This window comes from Pipistrellus kuhlii, unplaced genomic scaffold (genome assembly GCF_014108245.1).
Source record: "Pipistrellus kuhlii isolate mPipKuh1 unplaced genomic scaffold, mPipKuh1.p scaffold_m20_p_1, whole genome shotgun sequence".
Taxonomy (NCBI): domain Eukaryota; kingdom Metazoa; phylum Chordata; class Mammalia; order Chiroptera; family Vespertilionidae; genus Pipistrellus; species Pipistrellus kuhlii.
The window spans coordinates 149,696,561-149,714,527 of NW_023425404.1; the positions used below are offsets into that span (position 1 = coordinate 149,696,561).

General features: G+C 38.8%; 1 protein-coding gene and 1 pseudogene across 2 annotated transcripts in view; one reads left to right on the forward strand and one right to left on the reverse strand.

Annotated features, from left to right (window-relative positions):
• Window positions 1–11,932: 11,932 nt before the first annotated feature.
• LOC118710036 lies at window positions 11,933–12,033 on the reverse strand (annotated as a pseudogene).
• Window positions 12,034–13,073: 1,040 nt separating this feature from the next.
• SEC31A (SEC31 homolog A, COPII coat complex component) overlaps window positions 13,074–17,967 on the forward strand; it is a 74,598-nt gene continuing 69,704 nt past the window's right edge. The window contains exon 1 of one of the 2 annotated variants that reach the window (XM_036411770.2): window positions 13,074–13,101. The gene's annotated coding sequence lies outside the window, so the exon portion shown is untranslated. The remainder of the gene's footprint in view (window positions 13,102–17,967) is intronic. The other variant, XM_045571186.1, reaches the window with a different exon arrangement.

A 17,967-nucleotide genomic window follows, 5' to 3' on the forward strand; every position in this document is an offset into this window, starting at 1 on the left:
GCTCAAGGTATTATGTATTCACAGCTATATCTACATAAACACTATTTATGTTTATATCCTATTTGAGTGAAATCAACAGCTGTTGCTTACATAGCTTTCTTAAAAGTCACATTTGGGCTGAAACCGGTTTGGCTCAGTAGATAGAGTGTAGGCCTGCGGACTGAAAGGTCCCAGGTTCGATTTTGGTCAAGGGCATGTACCTTGGTTGCGGTCACGTCCCCAGTAGGGGGTGTGCAAGAGGCAGCTGATTGATGATTCTCTCTCATCGATGTTTCTAACTCTCTATCCCTCTCTCTTCCCCTCTGTAAAAAATTCGTAAAATATCGATTTTTATTTTTAAAAGGTTATAAAAAGTCACATTTGGGGAAAATTGATCCTTGGGGAATGAGCTTGCTTGGCTATGAGAATGTGCAAAGGGTAGGACCTGGATTTAAATCACATTTGGTAGTTTAGACTGTTAGAAACTTTTCACCAGTTAAAACCTGAATGAGGCTAAGTAGAAATAAAAAACAGTTTACAGTTGTTTTTAAGGGAAAAGTTGGTTGCCTTATTATCTTTTGAAACAGTTATATTGAGATATGTAATTCATATACCATACAATTAACCCACAAAAAATGTACAATTCAGTGTGTTTTAGTACTGGTATATTTATGAGTTGTGCAACCATCACCACATTTGGAAACATTTTCATCACCACTCCCTCCCCAAATTCATTCTCTTTAACAGTCCTTACATTTTCTCTCCCCTGGTAACTATTACTCTTTTTGTCTGTGTAGATTTGCCTATTCTGGGCACTTCATATAAATGGAATCAAACTAATATATGGTCCTTGTGACTTCTGGCTTCTTCCAGATGTTTAAGGTTCATCCATATTGTATTACATATAGGTACTTCAGACTGGGCACGTGCCCTGCAACCAAGATTTTTTATTGCCAAAGATCTTCTGTTGTATTTGCCACACTTATTTATCCATCCATCAGTTGGTGGACATTTAGGTTGTTTACACGGGGGGTGGGGGGGCTATTATGAATAATGCTGCTGTGAACTTTAGCATACAAGTAAGTTTGTGTGTAGACCTGTTTTTCTCTTGAGTCTATACCTAAGGATGGAATTGCTGAGTCATACACTTAACTTTTTTTTTTCTTCTTTCTTTCTTTCTTTCTTTCTTTCTTTCTTTCTTTCTTCTTCTTTTTTTTTTTTTTTTAATGTTTTTATTGATTTTAGAAAGAGGAAGGGAGAAAGAGAAACATAGTTTGCCTCCTGCATGCTCCCTTTGGGGTATTGAGGCCAAAAACTGGGCATATGCCCTGCAACCTTTTGGTGCATGGGTTGACACCAACTGAGCCACACCAGCCAGGGTGAAGTATGCTAACTCTTATGTTGAGCCTCTTGAGGAAAAACCAAACTGTATGTTGAGCCTCTTGAGGAAAAACCAAACTGTTTTATGAAAGGGCCTGCACTATTTTGCATTAGCAATGGGTGAGGGTTCAAGTTGCTCCACATTTTAATAGGAGTGAAGTGGTACCTCATAGTGGTGGTAGTCCAGCTTGTAAGGACTCAAAGTTTGTAAAGAATCTGCTAGAAGGTGCTTCTTGAGTACAGAGACTATTTCCAAGGTGGATTTGTCTTTTCAGTCCCTGGAACACATTTAATGTCATATGTGTTCCTGAAAAACCCTTACGTTCAGAAAAGTGCATTTGAAAGCAGTAAGGCTTGTGGGAAAAAATAGGGTTGATTACTCAAAACCTGTGCAATTTGATAGTCTTGAAAATAAGCAGTGATTAGCTGGGAGGAAATACTGTTATGCCCTCCCACCCATTAACAGTTACAGGTAACTGTATATGGAGACTGTCATAGGGTATAGTAAAAGAACAAGGCTGGTGGGTGCTAGATTTTACAGATGGAAGGGGAGCTCTAGGCAAATGGGCTGCTGTTAAAATGGGGTCAGAAGTAGTGTAACCTGCTGAGAACCCAGGGGGAGGGACCCCTAGATAAAGGTACTCAGTTTTCTTTTTTTTATTTATTTCATTTTTCTTAAGATAGAGTTGAAAGTACCCGTGCTGCCACCAACTGGTTGGCTCAGTGATTGTCAACCCATGAATCAGAAGGTCAAAGTTCACTCAGTATTGGTGCTGCCATTTCAGCCTCAGTTCAGGAAAAAAATAAGACTTTTTTTCTGCTTAATTGGATTCCAGACATTAGGTTCTCCTAGGAAAGATGGAACAAGGTGGCTCTCACATTCTGATGCATTCTTCTTCTTTCAAATGATTTACTGAAAACTGCTAGATTGCAGAACAGATTTACTTAAATGTTGTAAATTGCTTAAATGCAAATAACCAACTCCGTACAAACTACAAGGGGTCACTGCCACAGGTATTATTGGTGTACTTCTGGATAGAGAAGTGTGTACACTCTTAAATGGATTTTTTTTAGTTGAGTTGCGTTAATTTATCTTCACATTTATCACTTTTACATGCTTTTTGTTGCCTTTTTTTTTTTTTTTAACTTAAAAACTTTTTATTGATTTCAGAGGAAGAGTGAGGAGAGAGAAACATCAATGATGAGAAAGAATCATTGATCAGGGGAATTGAATTGTGACCTCCTGGTTCATTGAGCCATGCCAGCCAGGCTTGTTGCTATTTTTTACTGTTTTACTGGTAACATTAGGTTCTCATTTTGATCGTTTGATTATGTTTGCTTCCTTCAATAACTTCATATCCGGTGATTAAACCTTTTCACTGCTGTTCACATAATGAACCGCTGTGATTATTGAAAATGTTAATGAGGATATGTAAACTGTATTAAAGATATTATTTGAAAAAGGCATTCGCTGTTACACAAAGTAATTTAAAAGAAAACATCTCTTTTCAGGAAGTCCATACGTGGAGATGTTGGAAAAAGCTTCCTGGGTCTTGGAAGATGACTTGAAATATGCAGGGGAAGTAGTGTACCTTTGTGTCTTACATAGTAAGTATTCCCGTGAGTTAGAAAGGGAGGATTGTCCAAGTTAAAAATGGATTTATAAAGACTTGGGTGAAATCTAATTTCCTGTTTTATGGTATAGATCCTCATTAATTGGTCACCTGGGAAAAAATAACAGCTAATTCTAATTGAACAAGTATTGTGCTAAGCGTTTTTATTTCACTCAGAGGTACAATGATTGCTTTTGAGCAGTATTTTTCACAATAACCCTTTGAGAGCAAGTAGATTTTTTGCTTTCTAGGACTGGTATCTTTCCTCATGAAACACCTACCCTTTTATTAGATTCTTAATTAGTTCTACTACAACCTTTATTTTGTTGTCCTGTAAATAAAGTACTATATTTCTAGTAACTGAATTATATTTTTCCTGGGTTTTTTATTCTTTTAGTTCTTTGGGGGTTTTTTTGTGTGTGTGTTTGTGGTTTTTTGTTTGTTTGTTTGTTTGTTTTTGCTTCAAAAAACCTTGGGATATTGAAATTAGTATTGCTGATAAAATATAAAGACAATTCTGAATCTAGTTCTTCCCCTAAAATGTCAGATTTTTTCAGCTAATTCAGAAGTTGTACATTTTAATTTTTTTTATATTAATTGTGACCCTCTGCATTACTTATGTATTGTTTTGTAACAAATTACCCAAAACTTAGTAGTATAAAATAACAAACACTTATGATGGAGGGAGCGGGGACATCAGCTTCCAAACTCTTTGATTTGGCATGCCTAAGTTTCTTCATGGCTGGCTGCTGATTGAAGATTTCAGTTACTTTTCATTATATGAATCTCTTCTTAGGCTGCCTGAGTTGTCCTTACACATGACAGCTTCCCCCAGAGGGAATGATACAAGAGAGAAAGGCCAAGGTGGAAGCTTATCTTTCAAAAGTTAATCTTGAAACTGATATAACGTCACTTCTGTCTTTTCTATTGGTCAACCCAGCTGGCATGGCTCAGTGGTTGAGCATTGACCTATGAACCAGGAGGTCACAATTCAATTCCTGGTCAGGGCACATGTCCAAGTTCTGGGCTTGATCCCGGGTTGGGTATGCAAGAGGCAGCCAATCAATGATTATCTCTCAACATTGGTGTTTCTATCTCTCTCTTCCTCCCCCTTCTCTGAATCAACAAAAATATTTTTTTGCTCTGGCCATTTTAGCTCAGTGGATAGAAATCTGCCTGCAAACGGAAGAGTCCCAGGTTCAATTCCAGTCAAGGATGTGTACCTTGGTTGCAGGCTCCTCCTGGACCTGGGCCTAGATAGGAGCTCATGGAGAAGATAACCACTTGATGTGTTTTTCTCACATTGATAGTCCTCTCTGTCTTTCCCTTTCCCACTCTGAAAACCAATGGAAAAATATCCTAGGGTAAGGATTAAAATTTTAAGAGAGAGCACTGTTTGGATACATATTTTCATATGTCTAATTATTTGACTTGAGGGTCAAATATGAAATCTCTTAATTCAATAATTAAGAGTAAAATAAAAAGCTTTAAAAAGTACTGGTATAGGTTGATGCCTAACCACTGAGCAACACCAGCCAGACATGTGCTCTCTTATTTAAGATGCACATTTTCTTTATGCTATGTATATAAACTACTTAAGTGATGTTACACTCCTTTGGAAAGTTTCTAGAAAGTTCATAAGAAAGTTTATTTTATAGTCAGAAAAAGCTCTATTTTGATCATATGTGGGTTTTTTTTTAACCTGTTGCCCCTTTCCTAATTACGTCCAGATGGAGGTAGAGAAGTGTTTGGAACTAGACTGTAAGTAGAAACTGAATATCCCTACCCGTAATATTTTGCTTAGGGTGTAGACTGACTTGGAAAGGTAGAAATTTCTGTTTTAGAGTTTTTCAAGGAATATAGTCCAATTACTTATAGGCATTTACACAAATATTTAATTCTAGAGGCCCCATGCATGAAGATTCTTGCAAGAATGGGCCTTCCTTCCCCTGGCTGCTGGCACCTCCTTCCCTCTGGCCAGAGCCGCCTTTCCCCCTTCCCATGCTGCCCAGAGGCCCGTAGTGGCTGGGGTGGTGCAGAACGCAAGTGTCCTGGCCTGTCCTGGCTGCTTGACTTCTGTGTATGCAAATTAGCCTGCCATCTTCATTGGGTTAATTTGCATATGCCTGGTTGGCTGGTGGGCATCACGAAGGTACTGTCAATTTGCACCTTACTCTTATTAGTGTAGATAAGGTGGGGTAAAGATACGATTGTGCATTGGCAGTATTAGAGCAAGTTTTGTTTGGTTATTTTTTTAAAGTGAAAGTGAGTTTATCAGTGAAACACACAGACACAGTAGGCAAAGTTTGCCTTTTTCTCCCAAAGCTTGATTTTTATCCAGTATAGTAAGTATACTTTTACTTCCCTTTCTACTGCTGCCTCCCCTCCCCCCCAAGTGCTTCTGTCCCTCCCCCTCCCCCTTTTTTTAAATAATAAGTTTTTATAGATTTTTTTTTTTCTTTTTAGAGAGAGGGAAGCATAGACCATCTGCCTTCTGTATGTGCCCTGACCAGGAATTGAACTGGTGACTTTCTGATGCTCTGGACTATGCCCAACCAACTGAGCTGCACCAGCCAGGGCTCTGCCCCTCTGTATGAGTCAAATACAGACCTTGCTAAGCAATCAGATTGTTCGGAAGAATTCTCTTAGTGCCTGAGATTTGTAATAATTTCAGTCTTTTCCCATTATTACTGCTTAAAAGTTCTTTGTTAGGAGAGATAGTCCTCCTCTTGTAAAGTTTTTAAATTTGTGGTTTTTGGAAATCTTGTCTAATAACAAAAGCATTACATACAAATAGTTTTGAAATATATTAAGAGATGATTACCCTTTCTGTACCAGATCTGATGGTGAGAAGAATACTAAGTTTGCATAAGGTAATCTGAACAAAGTAGATAAATGATGTATTAACATTATCTTTGTTACAGGTTTTTTCCATTTGTAAAATTGGAGGTTTTACCTGATCTGCATGAGAGAATTGAAATGCATAGAAATTTGCATGCATTATGTGGTTTTTTTTAAAGGGCTAAGCAATACAAACCTTCTGACTAAAGCATAAGTTGAAAATAAGAAAGTATATATGTCCAATGATTAAACTTTTTTCACTGCTGTTCACATCATGATTTATTGTGATTAATATATATAAATGAGGACATAATAGAAAAAGAAAATTATGAGGCTTATAGATACATAGTTTTGTACATTGATTTACCTGTAATGTTTTTTCTTTCAGGAATAAAATTGAAGGGTATTTTTCATAGAAAACATTTGTCAGATTTATCTGATCATTGAAGATTTATATAATAAGGTAAGGTTTATAAATTAGTTTTGATAAAACAAAAAACTGACATTAGAGCATAATTTGGATATTGTACTCAATTAAATTTTCTCCTTATTTCAGCTTTCAAAGATAATATAAATATGATTTCAAAAAAATATAACTTTCTGAAACAGTAGCTTAGATTAAGAATAGGCCATGGGAGAAGGAGGAGCGAGCCGTTTTTAACTTTAATAGTCATCTTTTCTTAAAAATAATGACAATCCTTCCAACCCCTGAAATTCTTAGAGATCATATGTTTTGGGGTTTAAATTTGCTGAACTACTGGATATTTTATAAGTACTCTTGATAAGCCAGTGGGTGATCATTGTCTAACTTAAGCTTTGTTCAATAATAATAGATGGGCAGGTAGTTTGAAGCTGGGAATCTCAAATCTAATACCAGGTTAATTTGTAATTAAGTAGGCATGTTGTCTAAGACATTCAAAGGGAAAATTATTGTGGATACTCAGTGTTTTTGTCTTCCTTTTTCCTTAGAATCCCTTTGTCGTTGCTGTTCATATTTTCCCCTTTTGATCATAAATCAAAGGAAAAGATGCATTGATGATTAACCTTTTGGTTGAACAGTGTGATTGTTACCGGACAGAACTGGACCTTGAGTGGGTCTGCTTCAAGCCAGCCTGTATTATGTAGGCTCTTGACTGTGCAAGAAAGGCCTCACAATACGAGTCCGAGTGATTTTGAGAGTATAGTACATTTATTAAAGCTAGGGACAGTGAAACAAGGAAGAGCTTAGGATATAAGAAACAATAGGGAAGAGCCTAGGCAGGGCTGCTTTGACTTTCTAGAAATATTATAGGAAAGAAATGAACCTAGACAGAGCTATTATACTTTGACTCACTGAGAAGTCAAAGAAAAGGGGGCCTTGGAGGCAGATTTAGGGGTTTGCTGGGGATGAGCCACTATTGTCCATTGCTCCCCTGGGTGCAAGTCTTAAGAGTTTAGGAAATGCACACCTGAAATGGAAGAAAGGTGTGGGCATGCTCAGAAGAGAGAATATGCGTGCCTCTTTTCCTTTTGCTTCAGTGTTGATTTAAGTTAATTTTCTGTCTTAAAAGTGGACGTAAATTTTGTTCATGGCCCTTAATGAAAAGATTTATAAAATAAATGCATTCAGAAACAAAACTAAAATGATATTAATAGGATGATGATACCGTTTTATAGGAATAAGCATGGGTACTAGTTGCTATGGAATAAGTTGTAAACACATAAGATCTTGTGCCTTGTGATGATTGTAAAGTTTTGCAATCTGGACAACAGTAAATTTTTTTTTTTTTTTTTTTTGCAAATCTCAAGATTATTTAAATGAGGAGAGGGGCCTAAGTTGTCAAAAGAATATCTCTGGATTCTGCAAATCCTAATTTGAAGAATTTTGTATTACAATACATTATCTCCAAACATTCTTCTAGCATCAGTCAGTAATCCAGAGTCTTGGAACTACTATTTCATCTCAGATGAGGCTTAGCTCGTAGTTAACTAAATTGGATTAAAATTTGACTGTGCACTGCCCTGATCGGTTTGGCTCAATGGATATAGTATTAGCCTGCGGACTCGAGTCCCAGGTTCTATTCCGGTCAGGGGTACATCCCCAGTGGGGAGGGTGCAGGATGCAGCTGATCGATGTTTCTCTGTCATCACTGTTTCTGACTCTATCCCTTTCCCTTCCTCTCTGTAAAAAATCAATAAAATATATTTTTTATATATATATATATATATATATATAAAATATATTTTATTGATTTTTATATATATATAAAAATATATTTTATTGATTTTTTACAGAGAGGAAGAGAGAGGATAGAGAGTTAGAAACATCGATGAGAAACATCAGCTGCCTCCTACACACCCCATACTGGGGATGTGCTCACAACCAAGGTACATGCCCTTGACCGGAATTGAACCTGGGACCTTTCAGTCCGCAGGTCGACACTATCCACTGAGCCAAACCGGTTTCGGCAATAAAATATATTTTAAAAAATTTAAAAACTAAAAATTGTACACTAATCTAAGTTTTTCTTTTTAGATACAGGTAGTCCTTACTTTGCACTGATCCAACATGCATTTTTCAAGTTTAAATAAACAACATCAGTTCCCGACAACATGGTTGAAGTTTCATTAACTGTGAATTATTGCATAACTTTAATGGTATCTCTTATTCCATAAATAATTATGCAAGTAAAAATGTGCATCATGATCAGTAACCAGTTGCATCACTTCTTCAAAAGTCTGTTGGGATTGATTGGTCATTGAACATCTATTAGTTCACACACAGATAGTAAAGAATAATTGTGTTGCCTTGTTGTCTTCCAGTGATAAACAAACCTATGTGACATTTTATAAAAATGGATAATCAAAAGAGCGAATTGGTCAACAAAGATGTCAGCAGTGAAGAAACAAAAAGTGGTAACACTGGAAGTGAAATTGGATGTGGTTAGATTTGAAAATGGTGATAGACAAGATGAGATTTAGGCCTACGTGAAGCTATAGTTCATATTTTAAAACCTGGTGAATATAAAAATCAAGGTAAAGTTGCATCAACTTTTTTTTTTTTTTTTAAGTTTTACTAGGAACAGAATACTTATGGTTGAAATGGAGCATTTACTTCTACTTTAGATTGAAGACTGTAATTAACAAAACACACTCGGTTTCACTGGCATTCATGCCAAAATATCAAAGTGCTACATCGAAGTAAATGATAATTATAAGGAGAAAAGAACATTTTATTGCCAGTAAAGGCTGGTTTCATTGCTTCAGAAGTCTGCATGAATTCATTAACCTTAAATTATCTGTTGAAACTGCAAACTCAGGGAAGGATGCTACTATGAAATTTGCATCCAAATTCCAAGAATCACAGGTAATCCTGGCTTTGCACAGAAGTGCAACACTACTGTGCAAAAGAAATGCAGGATTTGGATGGGATGTAAAAGGAATTCTAGAAGATATAGATGACCATGGGAAGTTGGCACTGCCTCCATTCAAGTAGTAGTTCTGGATATGCAGTCAGAGGAACTGAATGAAATCAAACACGGTTGTAAGTGAGGAAAGTGATGTCATAAAGGATGAATGTGACTCAGAGGATGTGATGCAGATGATAACTTCACGTTAAAGGAACTCAGGTTTTGCTGCCATTGAAAGCACAAAGGATAAATTTTCAGAAGCTAAACCAAATTTAGAAAAGAGTATGACAATTTGCCAGGGTATAGATACGAGCTCATAAAGAAATAAAACTCTACCCCATTTGTGTAGCTCAGTTTGGACCCAGGAATCAAGAGGTGCCCTGTTCAATTCCTCAAGAGGGCACACGCTCAGGTTAATCCCCAGCAGGGGACCTGCAAGAGGCAGCCAATCAATGTTGATATTTCTGTCTCATTGATGTTTCTATTTCCCTTCTCTAAAATCAATAAAAACTTTTTTTTTTTAAAGAAAACAGTATAATTTTCAATGTGTGTATTTTTAATTTTTTACTTTTTTTGCATTTATAACCAATGCTGAGAAGATTTTGTTGGACAAATTTTTAAGCTCAGAATAATCACATATTAAGATTGTTTTATACAGTTGTAGCTTGCCTAGTGCAAGTGAAAACTACCTGCATTTAAAATAAGCTAGGGAGGCCGGAGTTTGGCATCTTGTGTTGCACTCACACTTGGGTAAGGGGGCATGCATCCTAAAATAAATTAATCAGAATGACACCTTTTCAGGTTACCTTTAAAAAAAAATAAAATATATATATATATAAAAAATTGATTTTTTTTACAGAGAGGAAGGGAGAGTTAGAAACATCAATGAGAGAGAAACATCAACCAACTGCCTCCTCCACACCCTCTACTGGGGATGTGCCCGCAACCAAGGTACATGCCCTTGACTGGAATCGAACCTGGGACCCTTGAGTCCCCAGGCTGATGTTATATCCACTGAGCTAAACCGGTTAGGGCTCAGGTTACCTTTGAAATTAAAGGAACTCTGTTTCCAGAAGTTTTTGCAATATGTGAAAGCTGTGAGGCTTTGGGAAACTGGAATCCTCAAAATGCTGTGGCTCTTCCAGAGAAGGTAGATGGAAGCATGTTTTAATAAAGCAACCATTGAACTCAGTAGAGGAGTATCAGTTCAGTATCACTACTTCAGAGGTGTTCCTTCAGCTTTAGCAGCAGAGAGAAGAGGTTGAGATCACTCAGACATGCTCCAATTTCCTCATCCATCCTCAGTGGCATAGGAACTTTAGTTAAGCCACTTTACCACTGGAAAGACTGAACTACACCAAGTGCAGCAGTGCTAGGACTGGATCCAGGGAGGTGACTGGTGAGCTGGCAGGCGGACCAGGCCTGGACCCAGACCCGGACATCCTAACACATCCACCACCCTGGCCTGCCAGTCTGTTTCCCTCTACACATGCCTGCTGAGGGACCTGCCACCGGAATCAGGCCTGCAAGGATTGTATTAAGTGATACCAAAGAACATAACCACTGCTTGAATCATTGAGTTTTGGGAAAGTTGTTTTAATGAACCGTTTTATCATACCAGTGCACATTTCCAGATAGAATAGTGAATTCAATGTTTTCTATTGCCTCAAATGATGTCCCATTTTGAAGTCAGGAATTATTATTGGCACCTCTTAGGTAAACTAGTCCTTGCAGCTAGAAATGAAAATGGAAGGCTTTTTAGAGCACTGGAAATTGGCTACTATAGCTCAAGTAATTTGGAGTTGCACAGAAATAAACTTGTTTAAGTTGAACCACAACTATAAGACATTAAAGTACAGTGAGTACAAAAATGCGATTACTATCTAGTACTTAAATAGGAGTGTTTGCCATATGGACAAAAAAAGGTGGGGGTTCTATGGACAATAACTTCACAGGGTAATCTAATAAATTCCTAACTAGCAGTTGGCCAGTAGTCATGCTTCAGGCATTTATCTTCTTCAATAAAGGTTTGTCATTATCTTGCCGAAACCGGTTTGGCTCAATGGATAGAGCCTTGGCTTGGGGACTGAAGGGTCCCGGGTTCGATTCTGGTCAAGAGCATGTACCTTGGTTGCGGGCATATTCCCAGTGGGGGGTGTGCAAGAGGCAGCTGATCGATGACACTCATCGATGTTTCTAACTATCTTCCTCCCTCTCTGTACAAAATCAATAAAAAATATATTTAAAAAAAGGTTTCATTATCTTAAGCCCTGTCCATTGTTTGTGTGCCTCTAAGTCATTGTTTCCCAACTGTTTTTTGGCTATGTCCTACCTAAGCATCTAAAATCCTGATTCCCCCTTTCCCTCCCCCGGCATAATTCTTATTCAAAAACAACTATTCACATGGAGGAAACCTGGTCTAAACAAACTTCCAAAGAACATGGCATTCATGAAAGAAAAAATATCAAAGAGCAGTTGAAGTACTAAGGAAACAAATCACTAAGAAATTGTTGAAAAAAGTGATATGAAAAAATAGCAAATAAAGCTTCAAAACAGAACTGAAATACATAAATATGACACATATATGCTATATATGAGGCCCCTAGAACGATAAGAAATGCAAAAAATTCACTGTTAATAACATTCTCCATAAAAATCAAATTGCCCCCTATGGGACTTGGGCCCCACTTGAACCACTGATCTACATTAACACACATTTATTTTTATTTTTAAAATATGAAATGCTTCATCAGTTTGCATGTCATCCTTGGGCAGGGGCCATGCTAATCTCTGTATTACAATTTTTTTGTATGTGCAATGGAAGCAAGCACAAGTTAACACACCTTTAAAATAAGCCTTAACCAAACAACTGTAAAACTTATTCTCTGGAGCATTTGAGATCTTGCTCCCTGGCATATATGTCCTCAGTTTGGCTCAAATAAACTCATTAAAATTCTCTGCATGTCTGGACGTTTCTGACATCAAAAGCTGTATTTTACTTTTTGTTTTCAAGAAAGAAACATTTCCAATGAAAGCAACTTAAGACCTTGACTGATCTGTAATAGTAAGAGAATAGAAATTGGGCGACCTGGTTGAATCTAGGCTCCAGTACTTTAGCAAGTGATTTTCCTCTCTCTGGCTTTACTTTCTCACAGGAAAAGAATTTCCCCCTAAGCTAGAAACATCCAGGGAACACAATCAGATGCCAGGTTCTCACTAGGAGCAAATGCCAATAGGTTTGGAATCTACCATAGGATACTAACTGGAATGCCTTACCCACAATATATCTTTGGAGTAACAAATCAATTATCTCAACAGCCTTTGGTTAAAGTTCTTAAAACGCAATACTGTAGAACCAAGTAAGCAATTTTATGAACCCAGTCACAAATTCCTGTTACTGCAATATGGCCCTTGCAGCCCGATTTTCACGTGGTTTGCCTGACATTTCAGGGTTAGTGCTACGTGGCGTTCCTGCGAGCCGCGGCCGCTGTTCCGCCAGACAGCCACACCCATCAGGACTCCCAGTCCGCACATTCGGAGCCACCGCATCGCGCCGTGCGCGCGCCCCTCGGAAAGGGACCCCAGCCTCACGGGCGCGCGCGAGACGCCGGGGGGAGAACTCCGCTCGCTCCGAAGAGCACGGCCCGGGCAGCCGCCGTTCCCGGAAGTGCCGCTGCGGGCTGCGCGCAGGGGTGGGCGGGGCCAGGCGCCGCTCCCGGAAGCTCGCTGGCCTGCTGGGCGGGGCTGCGGCTGCCACGTTGAAGCGGAACGTGGAGGTGTCCCAAGGCCGGGAGGAGGGGCGGCGGCGGCTGCTGGGAGAGTCTGACGGGCGCCGCGCTCACGCAGGAACCGGCCGTCTAGAGTCCCCGCCAGAACCGGCCGTCTAGAGTCCCCGCCAGGTGCGTCTCTCCTCTTCCCTCCGGGCCTTCCCGCCGGCTCTCAGGCCTCGAGGTAAAGCACCGGCCAGAGCTGGGACCCGGCCTGGGTCTCCGCCGGTCCGCGCCAGCCTGCGGCCCGGCCTCCGGTGGCCGCGCGTCCCCGGTCTGCTGGCGGCCCGGCGGCCCGGCTGCTGTGGGAGTCGCGCCGGTTCACATCCGCCGTTTTCGCCGCGGAGCAGGGGTTCCCCTGAGGCCGGCGACGGGGTGTCTTGCCGCCGCCGCCGCCGCCGCCGCCGCCGGGAGCCGGGGTCTGAGGTCAGGGACCTGCCGACCCTGTCTGTGCACAAAGAGGTGCGGTCCGCCGGGCGAGGCAGGACACCAGCCTCCGCGTTACTTTGGGTGACTTTGGTGAGGCTAGGATTTTTTGTTTGTATTTTAATTGTTGCCAGATTGAAAGGTTCGTAGGTTTCAATTGAAAAGACTACTGTCATTTAGCCAGGATTGGGCTCTTTTATGGGCAATGGTCGCCAGCCGTAGCCTGTACATCGAAAGAAGTGTTGTATGTTTTGGAGTGTTTTTTTCTTTTTCTTTTTCTTTTTTGGCTAATAAATTATACGATGTTAAAGTACAGGGCAGGTGTAAAATAAATCAAAATATTGTCCGCCTTTGTGGGCATTATAAACTTTTCTGATTGCTCAAGGAACTAATTTTATGCAGGTCTCTCTGAGTTAAAATTTTTCTTCTCCTCCTAAACTGCCTTCTCTGAGTGTAGAAAACTGAAATGTGATTGTCTTTGTCGGCAACTGTAACTATTTCATTGCTAATTAGAGCTTCGTCCCTGTATCATACTACCCAACGTTGTCTGTACTTACACAGTTGCTCTAGAGTTGACTAAAAAAAAAAAAAGTTTGCTCACCTTTTATTAGGGATTCTTCTGTGCTCCTTGAATCTCATTGTCACTCAATTACAGCTCTGGGAAAGGTTTGTAGACTATAAGAGTTTACGTGAGCCTTATAATGGATTTAGTTGTACTGTTTAATTTCATATAAGCAGGGTCTTTTCTGAAAATATTAACACAAGACTATAAAGAAATCTGTAAACTGTAAAGAGCAGTGATTCTTACCTTTTGGGATTTTACTCTTTTTAAAAAATATATATATTTATTGATTTCAGAGAGGAAGGGAGAGGGATAGAGAGATAGAAACATAGTGATGAGAGAGAGTCATTGATCGGCTGCCTCCTGCACGTCCCCTCTGGGGTTCCAGCCCACAACTCCGGCTTGTGTCAAACCCGGGACCCTTCAGTCGGCAGGCTGACGCTCTATCCACTGAGCCAAACCGGCTAGGGTGAATTCCACTCCTTTTTGAGGAGCTGATGGACGCACTGGATTATCCTTCTAGAAAAATGCACACATGCATAGAATTTTCTTAAAAACTCCTATTATCGGATGATATTAAATTATTTTTCCTTTGTTTTAAAGAAATGTTGTCACTCTTAGGTAGCTTAATTTCAGCTCAACAAGTTTTTATTTGTTAGACTCCAGATAAATATGATACTATTTATAATAGTTCAGTAATCAGTGCACAGATGCTTCTTTGGTTTTGGTTGCGTGAGAGGAGTCTACAACATTGATAATACTAAATAAACCCTACCAATCAAATGTGCCTATCCATAATGATATATTTTGCCTACAGAAGATGGGTGTTTTTACTAAAGGCAGTGCTGCCTAGGAATTGTATTCCTGGTTTGGGAGTAAAAGTTTCCAGTTCTGTTACCTTCTCTTTTTACTTTCTGAGGTATGGGTCAGCTCTCTATGTAGCATTGTAAGATTGGTCTTTTTTTCTTCTTCGAATAGTACTGCTGGGTTTTAGTATTGTTTCACAAAATTATTATTTAGAAAATGAACAGAAAGAGAAAAGTTTCTTTTTAATGGCATGCAGTTATTGTGGAAAGTTGAATAAAAAAGAGTTCTAGTCTGGAACATAAATTTTCTCTTTTTGTTGTTAACTCATTCCTGCCCGAGGATATCTTTTCCATTGATTTTTTTTTAATCCTTTTTTTTCTTTTTCCATTGATTTTTTTTTTTTTTTTTTTTTTGAGAGAGTGAAAGATGGGAGAGATAGCGAAAGAAAAACATCCAAGTGAGAGAAACACATTGATTGGTTGGCTCCTGCATGTGTCCTGACCAGGGGATGGAGCCTGCAACCAAGGCATGTGACCTTGACTGGGATTGAATCTGGGACCTTTTATTCTGAGAGCCAACTATCTACTGATTCAAACTGACCAGGGTGGAACATAAATTTTATTCTGTAGATATATTAATGAAGATTCACTGGGTTAAGTATTTTAAATTGTTTACTTTTGTAATAGCTCACACACTAGTTTCAGCATTCTGTAATACCTCATTTAATTCTCTCAACCCTATGGAATCAATATGTGTCTGACACTTACTTTACCAAGTTGGTAGCCAACACACACATAGGTAAAGTTACAGGCCTAAAGTCGGAGGTAGGACATGGTGGAGCTGAGATTTAAAATGAGGATAGTGGCTCCGGGCTGTATACTCTTACTGCTGTGCTATATGATATTATCTTATAGATGGCATCTATGAACAAGCCACTATCCTCACAACTTTCTTTTGATGTTTTTAGAATGGTTTTGTTCCATGTAAAATAGTCTTGAATGAATAATTCTGCATAGTGTGAATTCTAATCCTATCTACAATAATAAAAGTGGATAACCTTCTGGACAAAAGCCAGGGCTGTGAGGGAAGCCCCAGTCCCAGGTGCCAGAGGGAAGCCAGTGCCAGCAGCTGGGGGGAGGAAGGTCCCTACTCTTGCACGAATTTCATTCTTTGGGCCTCTAGTCCTCTATAATAAAAGCCTAATATGCTAATTGACCGAATTGCAGAAAGAGGCAGAATGACTGGTTGCTATGACACACACTGACCACCAGGGGGCAGACGTTCAACGCAGGAGCCGCCCACAGGCCCCAGCCAAGCCAAGGCAGATGCCAGTGTGGGGGCGGCCCTGATCGCTGGCCAGGCCCAGGGACCCTACCCGTGCACAGATTTCTTGCACCAGGTCCCTAGTCACATACAATATCGAAGGAAAACAAGAAAACTACACAAAGCTTTTAAAGCTTTGGAAAGTACACGTTTTAATCTGAGCCTTCTTTATATTTTCAAGAATATTAGTTACAGCCTGGTCAGTGTGGCCCAGTGGTTGAGTGTGTTTCCATGAACCAGGTCACAGGTTTGATTCCCAGTTAAGGCACATGTCCTGGTTGTGGACTCAATCCCCAGTAGGAGGCATTCAGGAGGCAGCTGATCAATGATTCTTATTGATGTTTCTATCTCCCCTTTACTCTTCTGAAATAAATAAAAGTAAAAAAGCAAAAAAAAAAAAATTATTAGTTTTAATTAATGATTTTTTTTTTTTTTAAGAAAGTATTTTTAAAAAAATATTTTTCATTGACTTTTTTTACAGAGAGGAAAGGAGAGGGATAGAGAGTTAGAAACATCAATCAGCTGCATCCTGCACACCTCCTACTGGGGATGTGACTCAACCAAGGTATATGCCCTTGACCAGAATCAAACCTGGGATTTTTCAGTCCATAGGCCCACGCTCTAACCACTGAGCAAAACCAGTTAGTGCAATGAATGATCAATTTTAAGAGAAAGAAATAGACATGCATTCAGTTGAAGCTGTATTTCAATAGCAATTTTAGTAGTTTTATTAAAAATTGATTTTAGAGAGAGGAAAAGAGAAAAATCAATACGAGAGAAACATTGATCCACCAGCTCCTGGTCTTGCCCTGGCCAGAGATTGAACCTGCTACTTAGGTAAAGTGCCCTGACCTGGTTTCTGCCACCTTTTGATGTAGGGACCATGCACCAACCAATTGAGCCACTTAGTAGTTTTGAGAATAATTACAATAGATAGGTTATGGTACTATTGTTTAGTTTGATTCAAACCACATAATGTAGTTCTACAGTCTACACCATTTTGTAGTAGAGTGCTTTTGTTCCCCTCAGGTAGTATTGAAGCATTGTGTTCAGTACACGTTAATAAGTGGAACTGCTTCTGATGGAACATTGAATAGTACTAAGACAAAAAAGTAGACTTTTATAAATCCTTTGAATTCCCACTTAACATTTTATGTTCTTTCGAATTTATCTCTTTCTCTTCCAGTAAATGTTACACATTAACTAGTGTTCATGAATTAGGTAGCCTTTGTTTTACCTTTGCTCTTAGAGAAACTGTATTTCTATTCAGTTGGGTTTTTAGAGAAGTATATACATATATATACATTTCATATTTATCCATTTTGTTTTCACTTTTAGAAATTATTTACAGGCATTTTATAAAACCCATTTTTCCATACTTTTCTCTATTTTTTACATAAGAAAAGGTCTTTTAAACAGTTAAGAATTTAAAAATTAAGTGTTTTACCTGAAATTGAGCTTTTTAGCTTATCAGTCTATTTGAATTTTCCTAAATATGAACATTTAAAACTTGAAATCAAGCAAAATTTCTGTATACCTACCCTGTGCTGAGTAATTTTGGTCCAAAAAGGGTAAAAATTGTAACACTTGATTTAAAAAAGACATCATTTGTCTAATTAGTGAGACAAGATGACATATACAACTATTAGTAAAATGGCAGTGAGAAACATGTGAACAGTATCTACTAATAAAATGTTATAAAGTTTTGTTAAGGTTGAATAAGAAACTTTATTATAAAATGTTTAAAGTGTGATACAGACAAATATAAACAGTTAAGAGTGGATTGGATCATTAAGGCAGTTTTCATGAAGGAGCTGGGACTTGAGCTTAACAATTGGCTGAGAGGAAGAAGATGGCATTTCATATAAAGAAAATAGGTT